Source organism: Chamaea fasciata, unplaced genomic scaffold (assembly GCF_029207755.1).
Source record: "Chamaea fasciata isolate MVZ Bird 193981 ecotype frontalis unplaced genomic scaffold, bChaFas1.0.hap1 SCAF_6, whole genome shotgun sequence".
Lineage (NCBI taxonomy): Eukaryota > Metazoa > Chordata > Aves > Passeriformes > Sylviidae > Chamaea > Chamaea fasciata.
The window spans coordinates 11,507,755-11,528,709 of record NW_027094091.1 but is presented as its reverse complement, the minus strand read 5'-3'; the positions used below and the strand labels follow the sequence as shown (position 1 = coordinate 11,528,709).

At 39.6% G+C, this 20,955-nt stretch overlaps 1 long non-coding RNA gene across 2 annotated transcripts; it reads left to right on the top strand.

Annotated features, from left to right (window-relative positions):
- Positions 1 to 2,120: 2,120 nt before the first annotated feature.
- LOC136290534 (uncharacterized) lies at positions 2,121 to 9,543 on the top strand. 2 transcript variants are annotated; one of them, XR_010721186.1, is made up of 5 exons: positions 2,121 to 2,244; positions 3,155 to 3,370; positions 7,735 to 7,922; positions 8,007 to 8,120; positions 9,171 to 9,543. It is a non-coding gene; the product is annotated as an uncharacterized lncRNA (long non-coding RNA). The 2 variants fall into 2 exon arrangements; XR_010721185.1 differs by having other exon boundaries at positions 7,735 to 8,120.
- The last annotated feature ends 11,412 nt before the right edge of the window (positions 9,544 to 20,955 follow it).

Genomic DNA, 20,955 nt, shown 5'->3' with positions numbered 1-20,955 from the left:
GCACTGTAAGGAGATATTGGAAACAAGCTGCTGTTCGGAATAACTCCGTTAAATAGCAAATACAGATGTCGTGGTTGCGCAGGGTGCGGGGCGGGGGGGCCGGCAGCGTGGGGAGGCGTGATTAGCCAGGGCCCCCGGCAGGGACCGGGTTATCGCCGGCGAGGACTCCTGCCAGGTCACGGGGCAGTATTTCCCTGAAGTGCACAAGCTGCAGGAGTTTAGCCATAATAAAACAGGATAAAGCATGTTTTTGTAAACACGGAAAGGACGCAGGCTAGCGCTGCGAAAACAGCTGCGAAAACTGTCGGTGTTTTGTAGCCTGACTTTATCAGCTTCAACGCTTTAGATATTTAAATCTTCATAGAACATTTGAACAGGGATCAGAGGCCACGAGTAGAAATTTAAGATCTGATTGGGGGGAAAATATTTTCAAGGGAATATGGTGTTTGGGATTTTGTTTACGCAAAATCTGGAACAAACAGAAGGAATTGAGGGGGAAAGAGGAAGTAAACTTTTTTATCAGACACATTTTCCCACAGAATGAGCAGTGAAGCACAGACATTCGTTTCAATTAGTGCAATATCCAGTTTAGGGAAGCACATGAATATCACAGGGGGAGTTTCAGAATTAAATGTCAGGATCTCTCAGACCTGGATTCTGCACAGAGAAACCAAAAGGAAAACCTCAGGCACTGCTGGCACTTCCAAGATTGCATCAATAACTGTGTTGCTTCACTCATCGCGTACTTGCTGCAGGGTGGTATTTTTGTCTAGTTATAATGCTGCAGCACACTGATAACTCACTGGGAAAGTGCGTGGGGCTTCACTGTGTAGTTTCCTCTGTGCTTGGGCTGATCTTCCAGCTTGAGCCCTACCAGGTGCCTTGGCAGGGCTCTGGGTAGCCTGGGTAGCTCTGTTTCAGACTGTGTCAATGCTTTTTTTTTTTTTTTTTTTTTTTTAATGAAAGGGTTTCCCCATTTTATCCTTAATTCCTGCTCAAATTTTAGAGATTTGTCAACAAATAAAAAAGTTGCATGTGGACACCTAAATGTTTAATCCAGCTCTGTGCCTACTGCTAGATGACTTGGGCATTACTCATATACTCTTGTACAGCTCAGAAAACTTGTGCTTGCAGTCCTTGCAGGACTAGGACCATACTTCATGAGTTAAGAACAGCTCTCCATGCTCAGCCATGTTTGGCCTTGGCATGTTGCGTTTGACAAGGCCAGCTGTACTCGTCAGGGTCTGGGTGTCTAATCAAGCAGAAAGAGCAAGTAGCTATCTCTGGCGGCCTCCCCCATTCCCCAGCAGAACACATTTTTCCAGAGCCACTGATATCCTTGCAGCAAATCTTAGAGACTTTACAGTCTTACAGACTGATGACTAGTGCCCCCAGGAGCTACTGCAATGCTCCTACTTAATTTGGTAGTAATAGTTACAGTAGCACAAACTGATAACATTTACAGAGGATCTTTCTGTAAATTACTTGTATTTACAGAAAAAAAAAATCCATTAATATTTCCTTTTTACCCAACATTCCATTCTGTCAATACATGTGCTCCTGCATTTGTATAAAAATATTCTCAAGATACTCATGCCCAAATATAATTTAAAAATGCACAAATATCTTTATAGATGTACAAGTGAGTTACACTCAATATACTCTGTCAGAGAAATGCACTGAATAAATACCTGTTTTAAATTGCCCATTCAGCCCACACACAGTCCAATAACTATGTTGTGCAGTGGGAAGGTCCCCTCCACTACTTTCAGTTGAAGTACACAAAGCTCAATTTAGCAATTAGATAAAAAGGTTCAGCTAGTTTCTAATTTCCACATGTTCGAGCACATGACTCAATTAGCAGAAACATTTTGTGGATTAGCTTTTGCAAGCCCTGCTAGAGGGGCCTCATGTTCTGAGCCTTGCTGGAACTGCCCACAGATGAGCTAATGCACAGGTGAAACCTGCACAGCACCGTGCTGCTCACTGGAAACACTCTGCATGTGGGGGTAGGGTCTCTTCTATTAACTCCAAATGTTTTCAACATCTCAAAATTATTTCTTTGATAGAGGGCAGTAAAAAAGGTAAGAAGGGCTGTCCCTTTGACCCACAGTGTAGTGCTCTACAGCAGCAGGCAGTAGCCTCGGGTGGTTTTTATGCCCAGGATTAACAGGGATTGGGAACGATGCCGAAGCAGCATGCTGAATGAAGGGTTGGAAATCGCTTTGCAGGGCAATTTTTCTGGTAAGATAAAAACAACGATGATTTCCAAATGCAAACAAACATCCTAATGCCCTATTTTCAGAATTTGTTTATTTAATCTTAATTTTTGTGCAGTAAATGGTGCAGCTAAAACTTTGTTTGGGGGATCTGACAATGCTGTGTTTCAAGGCAAAGAGGTTTGGCTGCAAGCGGCAAAATTATCAGAAATTTTGGGAGAAGTGAATGCAAATAAGTTTGTTAGACTTTGACGGCAAATAAGAGAGAAAGGACATATTTTCAATCAGAGACACGATATTATGCCCCTTTTTCCTTGTTAGGGAAAGAGTGAAGCATTTCTGTCTATGTTGAACTTGCTTCTGGTAGCTGTGGATACAGTTACTTTAAAATATGCATTATTTTTAAAAATCTGTACCTTCCAACTATATATTGAACTTCAACAACAACAACAACAAAGAAGAATCTCTTGGACCCATTCTCAGTCAGATGGATTTCTACCTCTGGCTTTATTTTTCCCCTTATGCTCATTTTGGCCATATGAAAAATTCGGTATTAGGGAAGGTGAAACATTTTTTTTGCTGCCAAATCTTTCCCTCATAAAAGCATCATGCCCCCTTTTTCCTCAACCTTGACTCTGTGCTTTTTGTCCATTTCCTCTCCACAGTGTCCACGCATCATAAAAGTGAAAATTCTCTTTCCCCTGGGTTTCTAATAATTATCTCTTATTTGTTTCTACAAATTTTCTTCTAGTCCCTCTTAAGAAAATTGCCAATGCTCTACAAAATGCATACTAAATAATAAAGAATGATTATTGCAGCCATATCTGTAAGCACACTCATGAATTATTATTTAAGTTTGATTGTGAATGAAGATTTACGCTTAAACTTGCCTCAGATATATACATGTATTGAGAATACCAGTATATCTGTTACAGACCAAAATGTCTCCAAGTTTTCTGGGACAAGAGAAAAAAACCCTGCCTTGATTTGCACTATAACAGTCCCAAGAATGTGACTACGGAATAAAAGTGCTTTCTTCTTTTCCTCTAACTGAAGGACAAATTCACATAGTTCATCATGCTGAGCTAATATATTTATGGTCCAAAGAGTTCTCCTCACTCCCAGACTTCAGGCTTACAGTGGAATCCAAGGTATGTAACGATGATATGAACATGATATACTTTACTGTAACCTGTGCTTCAGGCAGCTGTTAGTGCCAGTCTAGCTTTCTGTAGTCTTCAGCCAAAGGAAAGTTGTCTGCAGCATATGCACAGCTCCAGTCCCCAGCAGACACCCTGTGAAGTCAATGGCATGCTGAAGTAGACACCACAGAAGCAAACAGGCATTTGTGGAAACTCAAGTCTCAGATGTTAACATCTATTTGGGATTATTTCCCTGCCTAAGAAAGAAATTAATTTCCTTCCTGCCAAATTATAATTGTGACAGTGTCTCAATTCTCACACAAAGACCCAGAGACACATTCTACTAAACTTCATGGAAATGCTGGGAGAAATGGTCCCACACCAAAGACATAAGAGTCAAAGGCAGCAAAAACATAAAAACACAGAAAGGAGAAACCAAGAACTTCAGTGGGAGGGGAAACAGAGATACACTGACCTCTTCACTCTGCTGAGCAGATCAAGAACAGAAGCATTTGAACTCAGGCTGTTGTCTCCTAGTCTAGTCTTCTATTGTATGCTGCTGTTCCTCACAGTCTTGGTCAGGAGGGACATGCCTTACTGTTTGAATATTGCCCCGAATAATCTCTTTTAAGTTGTTTTTGATATGCAGACCCTTATATACCCCTAGTATTCTAAGTAAGTTTACAGGTGACATTAAATTGGGAAGAGCTGTTGACTCCTTCAAAGGCAGAGAGACCCTGCAGAGAGACCTCAACAAATAAGAGGACTGAGCAATCACCAACCATATGAACAGAACAAGAAAAAGTTCTGGATTCTGCACCTGGGATGGGGCAGCTCTGAATAGACAGACAGCCTGTGGAATGAGAGCCTGCAAAGCAGCACCATGGAAAGGGACCTGGGGGTGCTGGTCAAGAGGAAAAAAGTTGAAGAAAGTTGAACAAGAGTCAGCAGTGCCCTGGCAGCCAGGAAGGACATCCCTATCCTGGGGGGCATCAGGCACAGCATCTCCAACCAGGCCAGGGTGGGAACTCTCTGGCTCTGCTCTGCACTGGGGCAGTCTCACCTCAAGTTCTGGGGGAAGTTTTGGGCGCCACAATAAAAGGAAGACATTAAACTATTATAGAATGTCCAAAGAAGGGCAATGAAGATGGTGGAGGGCCTTGAGGGGAAGCCATGTGAGGAGTGGCTCAGTTCACTTGGTCTGGTCAGCCTGGAGAAGAGAAGCCTGAGGGGAGACCTCATTGCAGTTACAGCTTCTTCTTGAGAGGAAGAGGAGCAGACACTGATCTCTTCTCTATGGTGACAATGACAGGAACCCAGGGAACGGCCTGAAGTTTTGTCAGGGGAGGTTTAGGTTGGATATTAGAAAAAAGTTCATAATTCAGAGCACAGTTGGGCACTGGAATAGGCTTCCCACGGAAGTGGTCACAGCACCAAACCTGACAGAGTTCAAGAAGCTTCTGGAAAACATTCTCAGGCACATGGCGTAACTCCTAGGGAGAGTGCTTTGAAGGGCCAAGAGTTGGACTGGATGATCCTGGTGTGGGACCCTTTCAGTTTGGGATATTCTAGCATTTTATGATCCCAAATTTTCATCCCCAGTTTATGCAAGTCATGTGTTGCTTTATTAAAAGGGAGAACACTATATTTGTGAGTGAAAACGCTTTCAGTAGCATTCAGGTCAACATTATCCTACTCCCTTAGTTTATGAACATACTACGGTTATGTACATGATGTGGACCAAAATTGTGCACAGTGAGCTCTGCAGCATCTGTTAGTGGTTCTGGTCCTGAACTGTCAAGGAAGGGAATCAATCAATCTTGTTGCTTGTTCTTGGACTCCTGCTCTCTTTGATCTGGAAAAAAACAAGAACATGATCAATTCTGAAGTTTAAACATTCAGAAAACTAAGTAGTGTGGAAGGATTGCTTAGTTTTATTTACATACAACATTTCTCCTATGACATCCTCATGGGATGTTTATTTTTGTGCAGCAGAATGACATTGCTCTACCTATATGTGCTCTTTTTCCCTTCTTAAAATATTTTTATACTGAACTACTGTTGGTGAGCAGTTTTCATGTTCAGATTACTAATTTTAATTTAGTAGCATTAAATTATGTTTATCAGTACATAAATGTAACTCAGCTATGAAAATAGCAGGTGAAGTATTATCAAAGGCTTCATTAACCTCATCACATACACTTACAGCTTCTCCCTATACTCTTATTTATGTGCATACATTAGTGAAAATAATGGCAACTTGTATTGATTCTACTGTGGATTAGATTTTAATTATTACAGTTCATAGAACAAAGACATCATTAAGTTCATGCAATGCACAACTGCTGTAGCGTAACTTTACCTTCTTCGCAAAATCTGCAAATCCAGTTCCCTGGAAACGTGACTAGTTTTAATCACAATGCCAAAATATAGAACTGTGATCATAATTCAGGTGCTGAACACCAAATACATCTTCAGTGTGGGGGTCTCAACAACTTTTTGGAGTGGAGGGGCATCAACCGTGCTTGCAAAGAGGTGAACCTGAGGTATGGTTGCAGCTATCACTACATCTGAATTTCTCAATTAGAGAGCCAGCTATTGAGGCTGCATTTGCATGTGCACAGTGACAGGCAGGCTTTGTGGACAAGTGAAGATAAGAAGTAGGTACAAAGTTTACAGCTGATCAATGCGGACAGCACAGACACGCTATTTATCTTCCCAAAGCTCCTTGCAAAGGGCTCAAGGCACCTTCAAGGGCATTTCCTCTTACAAGAGAGAAAGTGAGTTCCTCTGTGGCTAAACTCCTTAGTGATCTACGAAGGATTAGTCATAGGGTGAAACAAGAAGAGCCAAAGTTGAGGAATTGATTTTTGGCTGAGAGAAGCACTCAAAAACACTATAGATTTTGTAGTATCAGGCAAAACTGATTTCTTGGATTCAGTGATGCACTGAAAGGGTGTAGACAGGAAAAGATGACAGCAAGACCACAGAGCAAAAACAGAGAGTAGGAACTGGCTGCATGTTAAGAAGAGATGGAAAAGAAGGCAGAAAAATATTAATGTAAATTTTCTTTCCATAAAATCCACATACTCTACAATTTTTTTCAATTAACCTACAATTTCCATGAAGGGTATCTGTTCATTCCAGTAATAAATCTACTCCACAGTTTCTAGATCCCATTATTTAATGAGATTTTGTAACATTGTAATTTAATTACTTCCACATCTGATCATTTGCATGTTTCTACTGAAGTATTTGTCTGTGTGTCATTCTGACCACTACATCCATCACAAAACACACTTTGGAGTAAATGTAACAGTGGGGGTTTGCTTGCCAAAGCTTTTTAAAAATTGAAATGAAATTCCAAACCAGGACCAACCTGCATGTGTACCATCATAAGACTATTTTAGTATCTTTCAAACATATTTGCAAAGAGCAAAATTAACCATTTGAGCATGCTGATCAAGGCATTGATTCTGCAAATACTTACTACCAGGCTTAATCCCTTTGAAAGCATGGGGACTATTCACGGTCAGAAAAGCTGTGCCTGTGAGTAAACATTTGCCTCTCTCAGCCCTTGAAAGCGATTGTAGGCAGTATTTTTCTTCTGGATGGACAGTACTCTCTTGTTGGCAGCCCACAAGTATGAAATGACATATACTATAATTGTGAAAATTATACAGGACTGCCCCTAATAATAGTGTGCAGACAGCAATTGGCTCGGCAGCGAGAGAGAAGCGCTTAGTCATTCTGTGAGAGGCAGGCAGGAAATGTCGAGATGAACTGTCGTAATTAGACACGTGTTATTAGTATTTATTAAAGCACAACTAGTTACACTGGTTGTGCATATTCTGTAGGCAGACCTTGTGCAAACCCGAGTAATCTAGCCTTAGCTGTGCAATATAGACCTTGTTTACAATAGAGAGTTGTACTGAGCTAACTACATTAGTAGAGTTAGAGCTGTACATCTCCAGTTTAGGAGCTGTATAGGAATAGCTTATTTTTCCTTAGCAGAAGGAAAACCAGTGGCAGTGTAAAACACCTTCATTCCAGTATAAGCATACGTCATTTTAAACAGTGTAATTAAATGGGATGTAAAAATTCATGCAGCTGAGATAACACAATTAATTTGGTATATGATGTATGAAGAGACAAGGCTCTCTATTTCACAAATAAATTTCAATGGATGAATCTCATTCCTCTTGCATGTGAGAAGGAGGAGAAGTGAAAATAGCCAGTGTTTACGATACAACGTTTTTGTCTGAGCAACTTGTGACCTAACCAGCATTTGCAAACTCAGTGAAATGCAATGTATTCATTTGGTGGCTGCCTGTAAAAGTACTTGAATCACTCTAAACTGATTCTTTGCATAGGAATGAAGAGGGAATCGCTACGGCTGATGGAGAGAAGCTGCTCATTTAAGAAAACAGTAGAAGATCACAGAGGGATAAATGTTTCTGGCAGCATAAATTTTACTATAATGTTCCAGTTTCTCATCTTGAAAATCGAAGGGATTTTCCTTCCATTTTTTCTTCCATTTTCATTCTTCCAGTCAGATAAGGTAATGCCTATATATGAACAAGCAAAGTTCTGTGCTACGGCAAAAGCTGGTTAATACTCTCTGAAGAAGATTTCTGTTTCCCAGTGATCACTGATGAGCACCATGGTGCTGGTGGACAGATGGCAGAACCATGCAGCAGAGAATGGGCTTCTGCTTGGGCCCCTGCTTCTGGCCTGCTGTAAAACCTCTCCCTGTAAGGTAAACCACCTTCTCTCTCTGTGTCTCAGTTTTCTCCTTTACAAAATGAGAAAAAGTCAATTTGCAAAGCAATTTGCGAAATAACAATGGCAAACAACTGCTCTGTATTAGTTGGGTGAAATTCTAGCTTCTATACCTTCTTTTCTTGTGCAAGAGCCACCATTATAGACAGAAACTTCAGTTTTGCTTATTAGATAATTTACTAATCATGGATCTAAATCTGAATTGAGATTTCAAGTGAAGCTCAAAGCTTCAAATTATTGAATGTGGTTTTTCAGCTTCATGTTAAATAAATGCAAATTTTCATACAGACTATTTCAATAAAACACATTATGTTCCTATTTCTGATATTGAGTATCAAAATGAAGACAATAAATCTGCTCAGCAATGCTACCTCTTTTTGAAGATTCCCCTCACTATGTATTTACAGAGAAATTGATCCAAACACTACCATTAGGTTGAATCACTGAGTAACCTTGTTTCTGACACTATAACCAGATATATTACATGAAAGTAATGAAATGAATGCATCATGTACTGGGTGTCTCCTAAGAAAGATATACTGAAAGTTAGGACAGCAAAAATATCACACAAATATGGGATCTAACAAACTAAGCAAGGATTTGGAGCCCATTGTTCCTTGCTGTATCTTACTAGTAAACTTACTACAATTACATCGACAACAACAAAAAAGTTTTGATTTGCATAATTACCTGTAATGTGGCACATCTTTTTCATAAACTCTAGAATATGTAAATAAAACTATTTACAAGTCAAAATAGTTTCAGGATGAGAAATTATATACAGTCATGGACTAGTTTGGGTTGGAAGGGACCCTTGAAGTTCATCTAGCCCAACCCTCCTGCAGTGAACAGGGACATCTTACATTAGACCAGCTTGCCCAGAGCCCCATCCAGCCTGACCTTGAATGTTTCCAGGGATGGGGCATCCACTGCATTGCTGAGCAACCTGTCCCAGTGTTTCACCACCCTAACCATAAAAAACTCCTCCCTTACAACTAGTCTGAATCCCTCCTCCTTTAATTTCAAGACAACAGGTCCATGGCTTTCTTCTGCTGACGATCCCAAGCAGGATGCAGTACTTAAGGTGGAGTCTTATCAGAGTGGAGAGTACAGGGGCAGAATCAGCTCCCTTTACTTGTTGCCCACACTGCTCTGGATGCAGCCCAGGATACTTTCTAAGCTCCAAGCACACACTGCCAGCTCATGCCCAAATTTTCATCCCAGCACCCCCAAGTTCTTCTCCACAGGGATTCTCTCAAACCATTCATCCCCCAGCCCATAACGATACCAGGGGTTGCCCCAAAGCAGGTGCAGGACCTTGCACTTGACCATGTTGAACTTCATGAGATTGCCATGTGCCCACTTCTTGAGCTTGTCCAGGTCCCTCTTGCTTAATTGAAATTGTCTCTATTTTGTTTTTACTGTTGTCTCTAATTTGTATATACTGGCTAAATATATGCACATTGATCACACATTTTATATTTGAAATATTTGTTTGGGTTTTTTTTTGTTGATATAGCACAGAAAATAATCTAAAACATTTAGACATTCCTTGTCAATTTATTGAATCTATTTAATAATGGACCACTCTCTTATTTTTTTTCATTTTCTGTGTTCTTGGTAAGTGCAAGAAATTCTCTTTATACGTCATCAAATCTATTCATTATAATAATACATTATTTTCTGTAATATAGAAAGTTGCTTGGTATGGAAGTGGTTCATTACGCAATTCCTGGTAAATGTCTCCAATATTTAAAGGTATGATTCTGAACACTGGTGACCCAGACCCCACTGGCTTTATCAGTATGAATTGTTGTTGAGCTGTTTGCCAGGATGCACAGTGTGAAATAAGTTAATAGCTTTTGTTTTACTAGTAGTCTTTTGGCTATTATCCCAGCATCTTCTGGTCATTCCAAAACGATGGGTTTGAAGCAATTCTCCAATTCTCAGTTCAATTAAAGTCAGAGGCAGGTTCTGATGTACTCCCTTCTCTTATTAAGCCCTAATTCTGCCCAGGTTTGTATGAAAAATGGATTTGTAAACATGCATGTATGGATGACAAGAGCAGTCTAGGAGCTAAACAAGTTGTGTTCTTCCTGTCCTTTAGTTGTAAATTGTCTATATTTCTGCCTCTAACTCAGGAAACCGCTTTAACCTGTGATTAAATCCCAGTGAAATCAAGACTTCGGCACACAGTTAAGGCTCAGCCTACACTTCAGTGCTTAAAGGGGCAGTTTAATAACATGCATTCCTGAAAGAATATTTATCATGGTAAACCATTATTTCCCTGTGATTGGAAAAGACCAAAAGAAATCTTTTGGTGGCAATCCACCAAAAGAAATCTATGAGATCATGAGACACTTGAAAATATATTAACACTGAGACAGCTTAAATATTCAATTTTTGTGAGGTCTGACGTAGTAAGTTTGGTAGCTCCACCCTTTCCATACCCTGCAGGTGACTCCTGGCATTATCTCAGTCCTCCACAACCCCCACTCCCTTATCATGCACCTTCAAGAATTCAGTTGATCTCTTGAAACATGCATGGAAATGATGTACACTTATACTGAGAAATGCAGGGACGTACCATTCACCACTCTTTGCTGAAAAACCTGTATTCATAGACATGAATATATAGTAGTGTGTATATTTATTGTTTTCTGCTTCCACTTTTATGCACCTCTGCAAGAAACTTTGCAACACCTTTAGTATTTTCTTCTTTTTAGGGAAATTAGGACTTTGTGTATATTAACCAAATAAACATAGATTAATCTCTGTGTAGCACCGTATCTGACATCTTTCTGAACTGCAAATTGGCTGCATCAATATTATTCTGTGCTTTCTAGAAGTCCTCAGCTAAGCTGTCAGCATGCTAAAAGTGGGAGACTATTAGAACATTTTATATATATTATATCCTGTCAAAATGTGGCAGAGCTCATATGGTCCTTCCACAGAGACCTTTCAGGTATAGGGATTTACAGGGTGCATTCTGATCTGACAGAACCAAATTTACCACATTGTTTAATGCTACCTAAGTATTTTAATGAATGCTTAATCTTCAGAAGTGGGTTTTCCAATATTATATAAATGGAAATATTCTGTGGTGGATACTTGTGAAGTCCCATATATTGCAGGTGTGCAAATGAGTCTCTTGATTATCTTATGACATAGAAAAGGGACTGAAACTGAAAGAAACAACCCTAGTGCAAGATGAAAGGAGTACTCACAGTTGTGTGTGATAAAACCTTCCCAAAGAGATAAATTATGAAACTTATTTTTTTCATTTGCATTATATTAATGCTATCTTCTTACCAAGACATTCAGCCACTACAAACAGCAACTAATACTGTCTGCAACTATTATACACTACCATGGGTGTTGTTCCAGCCAAATACAGCCCACAAGACAATTCCTGTCACACCACCTTTACCATCTTGTACAATCTTGGACTGGAGATGAAAGGAAATTACTAACTCAGGACGTGCACGAATCTCAGCAGAAGCTGCTGCTCCCACATTAAGGAAAGATTTGCCATCACTTGGCGAGGAGACACTGGCATATTTGTCCAGCAGCCTAAGGGTTTAAAAAGTGGAGAATGCAGGAGCATGAACCTCCATAAATCTTTTCATCTTCTAGGAATGGGTTGCTGCCTCAGTAATATTACCACAAGACCCTGTCTCTAGAGGGTTCTGCCACTGTTCCAGTGAGTGCAGAAATGTTTTGGTACAGCCTCTCTATTCATCCCTGGGTAGTCTGGGAGCCTGGTAAGATCAATGGAAAGACAGAGCTTTTACCAGCAGAACAGCACCATATCGTCCACTGTGCCAATGATGACATACTCCTGACAGGTGGTAAATCATGTCAATCTCTATAGCTGCCATAATGTTTCCATTGTGACTATATCTATGCATCTATTTATGGTGATGGTTTATCTTGCAGATTTTACATATGATGTATTAAAACATGGTTCAGAGTAATCCAAATGCAATTAAGCAAGTAACTGTAAAAGCCAAAATTAGGATACAGAGAACAATGTATTTCAAATTAAGTGGGAACAAGATTACTTGTTAGCTGAAAATAATGGGCACCTTCAGTGCCTTACATGTACACAAATGATAGGTGTGCCAAAGGAATATGATCTCAGCTGACATTACAAAATCTATCACTCTGAAAAATAAGAGCAGTGCACTGGAGAATCTAATCATTATGGAATTAAAAGAAAATCCCCCCTAAATCCACATCACAAGCAAAGAAGAATGTTGATTTAACATACAACTGCATAAACTCAAAACCTGCCTGCCCCCAGTGAGACATGACTCAGGTGAAACCCTGAAATGGGGTAGTAAACAATTAAAATGTTCTCTGTATCTACAGTTAAAAAAAAAAATCATGGAAGCTTGTTATCATCTGTATATCTGTATCATAAGTGTACATAAATCTGTGCAAAGCAGAATAGTTAATGAAAACAATCACACACTCCAAATTCGAGATCAATCTCAGAAAAAATATAAGCACTTACCACTGTCTTTGGACAACACCAACAGCAGCAGTGAAACCGGCAGTTATTAAATTTCAGCTGAGCTATTGCTAGGATTTTCTTTGTAAAACAAACGAGGCAGTACTTTTAATGTACATTGGAAGTACTTTCTACTACTAGCTCATGTAACAGTTTCCAGTACTCCCTTGCCACAAATAATGACAAGCAGTGACTGTCTAGAAAAGTCAGTTAACAAGTTTGCTGAAAAGAAATTGCAGCTGAATACCTCACTTTCACTGCATGATACATTACCAGGCAGTTGGTGGTAAATCTATGAAACAAGGAACATGGTATATAGTATCATATATATGGATAATTTCATTCACAGAAGGCAAACTGCACAAACACACAGAAAATGAATCAAATATCTAAAGGAGTTGAATCCAACCTACAGGAATTTACTCCCTCATTTAAAATTGGGTGATAGTAAGCAGGGAAACTGCCTTCTTTACTTTTCCAAATGTGCATGTATTGAAGATGAGAGGGCAAAAAGCATGTTTCAGTTAAAAAGGGCCTATTTCTGCTCATCGGTCTTCCTGTCAGTTTTGTAATAGCTGCAGTCTGCATGGTGTCTAAAATCCAAGAGAACCATTCAGGTCACCTAATCTCCATGGAAGAGCTTAAAATTTACTAGAGTCTCCATATCAGGCTTCAAAATTTTCTATACAGACCCCCCCCCACCTCGATACTTAAAAGTATCCCAAACTCAACTCTTAAAGCTGTAATTGAGAAAGAAATGCCTAACAGTTCATCCCCAGAGAGGCCATTCCCACACCTAGCATCCATGACTAGCTCTGAATTTAGCACAAATTCTATTTAGTACTCCCAGCTGACATTAGCACTCTTATCCAGCATGTGGAGTGAGCTCTTCCAGAAGACAGCTCTAAGCAGCAGCGTAGAGAATAGCTTGGGATGAGGTTCACATCTCTGTCCTTTCAACTTTCAGTAACTCGCTCATGAGATAGAGACAGTATTCACAGTTTGCACTGCAGAACTGGGTAAACTGCATACATATAAATGGAAACAGAGTTTGAATCCCAAGACTTTAAGACTTGTCATTTCAAAGGAGGATCTTCAGCAACAAGATAAAGGGAGCTGGGGTCTGGTTTTACATTCTTCTTTGTTCTGTCTTTCCTTTCTGAACAATAACCTAGCTGCAACAAGAGGGATGCAGAGTAGCCTGTATCCTTGGGCATTCTACCATTTGCTCATTCCTTGGGAAAATCAGAATCCATGGGTTCAGCTCACTCTAGACTGAAAAGGTCCTGGACCTAGAAAAAACATTTCTGTATTCCAGGATAAATGCCCAAATCAACAGGTAGCTTTGCACAGGACTACATAGTATTTAACTGTTAGCACAACTGGCCAACAACAGCTGCCAAGCATCATCAGGAGGGAGCACAAGCCAAGAACCATCCCTGATAGGAAACCTGGATGGAGCCACACTGGCTTCAAGGAGTGGGAAGAAAGAGCAGTCATGTGGATGTGAAGTGGGAGCCTCTCATGGCTCCCACTTACTTGTAAAAATTGTCTTGGTGTCAAGAGTTCGTTCTGGCAAAGTCAAACCTGCTGACTCTTCAGATGGTTTTCAAAAATGTTTTGCACTGATGAGCTCTAAGCAGTGCTCCGTTTCAGCATGTGGGAGTGCTGGATCAGCTGGCAGACGTAGGCAGTCAGAGCAGAGAAGCTGGTGCCTCACACAGGTGCCCTGAATTCCTTTTTACAGGGCCTCATAGTTTCTCATTGACTATGGAAGAAATGTTGTCCTAATATTTTTTGCCACAGCAATACTTTAGTTCCAAACACAGAAGTCACTTTTATGCACTACAGTGAAGCACGGAATTTTCATCTTGTTTTTCAAGGATATGATTTCCTCCTACCTGGAAAAGTTCAAAGTCAAATACTGTTCACTGTACAGAAGCACATGGATCTATGAAAGTATGCTCCCAGAAATAAAAATCTATGAAATCAAAACATTGCAATAAGCCAGAAAGCAATGCCCTTGGCTATCAATTCTTATTCAACGCCATGAATATTAACCTTTACATTTAGGAGGAAAATATTTATTCTGAGAAATAAACTATTCTCTTATTTAATGTTACTGCATTCATTTTACCCCTTTAACAAGTAATGTTCAAGCAATCCATCTTGTAGGATTATACTTCCATCTGTGATCTGTGCTTGTGGCCCAATCCTGCCATCTAATATTCTCCTCTGATGTACTACCCTGCATAGCTTAATTAGCTCAGTCTTTAGTGCCTCCTCCCTATGTAATGTGAACATAGCATGGCCTGCAGTCAGCCTCAGAGAATAAAAAACTACTTTCTAAGAGGAATGACCCTTACAAATGAATGCTCTACACCTGGAAAATCTGGCTGGGTTTAGGCATTTAAATGTTCCTTTATTTCATGACCTCTTCAACTGCCAAAATATGTGGGGGTGTTCTAACACCAAGACAGCAAATTTTGTTCAGCCAGTTAAAGCTATGCCTGCTTTTTTGTTTCTTCACAGTTGATATTGAAATAGTATCAAACTCAAAAGACAACGCTATTTTAACAACAAAAAAATCCTGATGAAACCAGAAAATAAGTAGTTTTCATCTCAGCAGTGATAACTCTCTTGAGAGAAAACACTTTTTTAGCATAAACACATAAACTGGTCTTAGAAAATGAGGTAATTTTCTTCCCATTAACAAGTTTCAATGAGTAACTCTTTAAATGAGCATCTAATCTAATTCAGTTAGAATTACAAGCCAAAATATCATGAAATATACTTTTGAGAGCATATCAGTCTAGTTGAAAAATATTGAAATATTAGCTTCTTCTTGACAGAAAAAAATACCCGCTTCTTCTCTCGTGCTGCTCAAATGGTTTCTATTTCAGGCTGACAGCCCTGTAGTCAATCACACCAGCTAGAAATCTCTTCCTAGAGCAGCTACAGCTTTGGAAATGCAGATACTAGAGCTCTGCATGTACTGCCAATTTTTATTTTTTTCCCCTAATATCAAAATAGTAGTATAATTGATTGGGATTCAATACCTGTTTTTTAAACGCTGCTTTTGTCAAACTTGACTTTTGCTTCTATTCTATATGGACTCTTTGTAATGGCTACTGGTATCAATCAATCACTCTTAACAGTCCTCTGATATCTATGGAATTCGTTCTTTCTAATGGCAGCACTTTCCAGTCCATCAGTTCTATCAGAAAGCAGCAATGGCCCTTTTGTCTTTTGCTCCCACACAGATAAAACAGTTTACACACATAAAAAAAATCAACATTTTTATTATTAAGAGCAACAACAATAATCTTAATACAGTCTGTAAGTCATGTTTACAGATTCCTTCACTCTCAAGTCCCAGCTTTCAAATCAAGTTTTGAGGGTATTTTTTTGGTTTTTTAGGCATCTGAAAACATGAAAACTTTTGGCCTTGCAGTTTTTTACTACGGGATCAGGTAAGAAAACTTTTTGATCAGTCAAAACATAATGTCAAAGTGCCAGGACAATAAGCCATTAATACAGAAAGGAATACTTTTCTATTACCAGGGTCTGCAACAGAATATCTTGTTAAGAAAATGCTAAGGAAAAGAATAATACCTTCAGTGCAATTGCTTTAAGAACTCAATAAAATTTCAAGTGCTTCTTTCACCTTTCATTTTATATAGATCATTAATAAAGATGGTAGTACATTCATTCCAAAACCTGTGGCCATATCGTCAGCTATGACAATACATTCAACTCTGTTTTCAGCAGTTTTACTGACTGAGAACACAACCAATACCTGAAAAAAAAAAAAAAAAGGTGGAATTAGTGTAGAACAATATTGTATCTCCGATGAGCAATGCAAAGATTGGATGCTGATGCTGCAGGCTACTCAAGGATGCTTAATTGCATTCATGAACTATTTGTAAGACAGTGAGCTGCCAAAACCTCACACATTTCCAACATGGTTATTCTGGAATGGCTGTAGTGTATAGGAAAAAACAGATGTCATAATGTGTTTCATCTAGTTTAAAACTTAACATGTAATTAACTTAATAGCTTGACAATAGCTGATGTGGCAACAAATATAATGCAATTAAATTCATACCTCATTGTGACATCAAATTCTTCTACATATGCATTACAAAAAAAAAAATTTTGAGACATTGGTATATTTAATGGTGACGAACTGTCCTTAAAATGCAATTGCATGTAATACTTGCTTTGTATTTCATCACTTGTGAAAATGATTTCATTTTTGTAACACTGTACTTCCTGTAGTCCTTTCGTTATGCCACAAATGAAAGCTATTCCTTGATGTATGGTTTCAAATACTGTATATAGGTACTTGGACCTTTACATTCATTATGTAGTGTAACGTTTTCATTTTTTAATCTTTTTGTACTGCTTGGCTGTTTTTCTAAACTGTTGCAGACAATTATCAGGGTTCTTTATCATTTTCTCTGAGTATTTTTTACGATAGACCTCAGGTGGTCTGTTTTATGCAGACAGCATCATGTTGAGACAGAGTCCTGTTCATGTATTACTTTGGGCTGCTCAAAGGTTTCTTAAGGTATTATTAGGGTTTCCTCAATCGTTAGTGCTGCAGGATGAAAAAGTGTAAGAGTAACACTGAAGCAGAATAATTAAAAGAAAAAAAAGTAGAGTCCTAAAGAAATACCAACACCGAGCCCAGATACTTGTTACAGAACAGCACTGCCTGACCTGCAGTTTCTGTGACAGTTTCCTCCATGCAGTTTGTGTTCAAAGAAAACAAAAATACATTTTGAGGTTATAGTGATCAAGTAGCATTAAGCAGAAAATAAATTTACTTTGAATTATGTAATTGATTTTTCAAGTGACTCAGATCTTCCAAGCTCACCACGCTAGTGTGTTCTTGTTAAAGAACCTCTTTGAGAGAAGTCTAAAAGGAAAAGGGTTGAACTGTGGCCTAATGAAAGCCCCACTAAAATTTAATGTCACATTCCATTCACTGTAGTAGATGAGGTCCTTGATGCTGACAACAGAGTGGTCCTCTGATCCTGTGGGTATGTAGACCTTGGTTTTTCACTGCACAGGGATATTATTAGGAAAGAGGGATCAGTAAAAAGGAATCTGAAACCTGATCTAGTGCTGAGGAATGCCTTTTGAATGTGTCATTTGAACCGAGTTATTACTTCTGGGAGGTGTGAATGTCTTTGCTCAAAACCTGAAATGGACCCTGAAAAGAAGTAAAAAAAGTTAGGTAACCCTTCATGGAATTAAGAGAAGTAGTTTCAAAGAGATAATTATAATTTTGAATCTGTGCATCAAGATTTCAAATAAAACTCATCATGAGTCTGTTGGATATTCCCTGTTTCAGTTTATATTGACACCAATCCATTTTCTAGATTTTAAGAATACATTATGAATTTATGTGTATATTTAGATCCTGCACGCTTAGGTGATATTTTAAGTTCTTAAACTATACATCCCCTCACGAATTGTACTATATCTCCATTTCTAAAATGCTGAATGGGCAGATTGTTTTTATCAAGCATTTCATTTGAACAGTTTATGAACTGTGAACAAGATGATTGTCTAATGATTGCTTATCATGACTTTCAAAGTTAACTGATACATAATCCCTGCTCAGGGAAAATCAGGGGATTTTTATTGCAGCTACAAGGAAACTTTAGGGAATATTATAAACTGACTGATTTTAAGGAAGTAAGAGGAATGGGTGACAATAAAATGACTACAAGCTGTGGCTACGTAATACTAAACTACTGTGCAATTTCTCGTCAGGAGGTAACTTAAAGGAAAAAATACTATATGATGAAATGGATACATTTTTAGAAGTTTATTAGAGACCTTTTCAGTGGGAATCACAATGAAAAAGGGAAATGGTGCTACTTGCTGAGGCTGACAGCTAAAGGCACAAGCCCATCAGTCACACAGTTGTGGTTTAGCATTCTTTTCAACACACATCATTTAGCCTTCATTTTCCAAACAAGTGCTGTCACCTACAATGCACACCCACATAGTTGTTCTCACAGGGTGCAGGTTGTCACACAGAGGCAATAAACAGGGTCTCCATAGAAAACTTCCATCTTTCATAGCACTTCAGAAAGGAAAAACCACTGATTGCAGTTCATGTGCTCTATCCCTATGGGTTTTTGTAGGAAAAGTTCATTAGCTGCTTTGCATGCCAAGGGACCAGCTGTCCTTCAGCACATGGAGCAACTCTGATTGACCAGGGGGACAAGTGGGAAATAAGCTCACAGCAGTGCCAGCACGGCATATGGTCATGTACCAGCTGTTTCTAAAATGCTTGCCAAATGGAGATCAGAACTGGGTTGGTTGTTAGGAAAATAAAAGCCAACAAAAACCAACAAACAAACAAAAAAGTTCCACTGTCAGGATTCCTGAGATCTGACCATAAAACCAGAACTGTCAATTTGAAATGTCACACAGCAACTACGTGAATATTCAGAATAATCTGTCATTGGCCTCCAAGCTCTGACTTGCTCCATTAGGAGAACACCAGTGTTCTGAGCATCTGTTCGTTCTACAGAGCTTTCAAAGAAAAAGATGTTTAGAAAGGGGGAAATAGAGTAAGTGGATTCCTATCGATGATTTACATTACTAATACATTGAAGATATGTGCAGAAGACTATAGAGATTTAAATAGGTGCCAATTGTTACTACAGACAAATCCCAGGTGCCCCATATTTTAGTATATTTTATTCTACCTTGAAAAGAGGAATTCAAATTCTGAGCTCCTGAACAAAAGGAGATTTGATTGTGATTGGCGCGAGTTGTGTTACAGTGGTGTTGAAATGCTTCTGATAAACCCGGGAATGACTCAGCAGAAAACAGTCAGCAGGATTTTCTCCCCAAAGCTTTTCAGTTTCAGCTTTTCATAACAAGGAAATAAATCGAACAGTAATTAAATGGTTCAGAGAACAATTCTGTTATTTTATCACACAGTTTAAAGCATTACTTTTTCTTTAGATTTTCCCCAAAATACTCCTGCAAGGTTTGGAGAAAGTAACTGATTAACTGTATGTTCATCTGACATCAATTACTGCCTCAGCAGCATTTAAGAGAATGCTGGTAGTTCATGTAGCTACACAGTCCTGCATACTCAACTTTTGGCTAGCCTAAATCAGATTTATGACTAAATTAGGCGCTAAGGATGTTCAAAATTGGCAAACCCCAGCTAAAACAAAAATAAATATAATGTTGCTCTGCATCAGGAAATGAGTATACAGGCTGGGAGGCAGTGTTTGCATTCATGTTTCTTATGAGATGTATTTTTTACATACAGACTTAACTTACTGAAAGGCCTAAATGGGACTACATCCAGTACTGGGGGATCATGTTTTCAAAGGCAATCTTGGTTCCAGCGACTGAAGATGTGCACAAAAGCAGCAGTGTGAGCCAGCATAGATGACATACTGTATTTTGGAACTCTAGGAGCCACACGTTGAGCAGTGAACAAAAGGAAGAAAACCTCAGGATTACACAGACAGAAGACTTACTTTGACATCTTACATAATATTGACTTTCCTTAGGCCCATATGTATTCATGTATTTGAGGAACGTGGGGTGGTAGTGTATACCTGAAAAGGGCATCATTATTTTCCCAATTAAGCAGCTTAGTGAGTACTTTGGTGTGTCTTGTCATATTTTCAGCCTTACAGTGGCCTATTTTCACCCATCTACTATGCTAAAAATGCTGCCCTTTCATTACTCAACGGTTGTGTAAACAGTTGTGATTAAACCGGCATTTAATCAATTGGAACAAAATCTCTGCGGCTCCCGAGGAGCTCACCTACTAGACCCGACTTTCAATGGCAACAATCTTCCAACAGACGACTTCCCTTCCAGACGGGCTTTCATTGCGCAGTAAAATAAACTTTTATTTGCTAACCTTGCCCTCGGAGCCGTTCAGCATTTCAAAAGGACCTCACATGACAAACACCGCTACGCTCCATCATTATCCCCCGCTCCCGCCCTCGCATTCCTGCGCCGGCCCTGCCTGGCCGTTCCCCTGCCGAGGGGCGCGGGTGGCTCCGGCCGCCGGCTCTCCCTGAGCGCCGCTCCCGCCGCCCGCCCGGTGCCTTCCGAGCGCCTCGCCCGCCACCTCCCTCCTCAGGCGGCCAGCGCGGCGCTCTCCGAGCGGGCGGGAGGCTGTACAACCAGGGCAAAGGACACTTCCCCTCCTCCCCCCGCCCTTCCTGCGCCGCGGCCCTGACATGAAGGCGGCTCGCCGGAGCGCGGGCCCTACGGACGACGACAGAGATAGGGA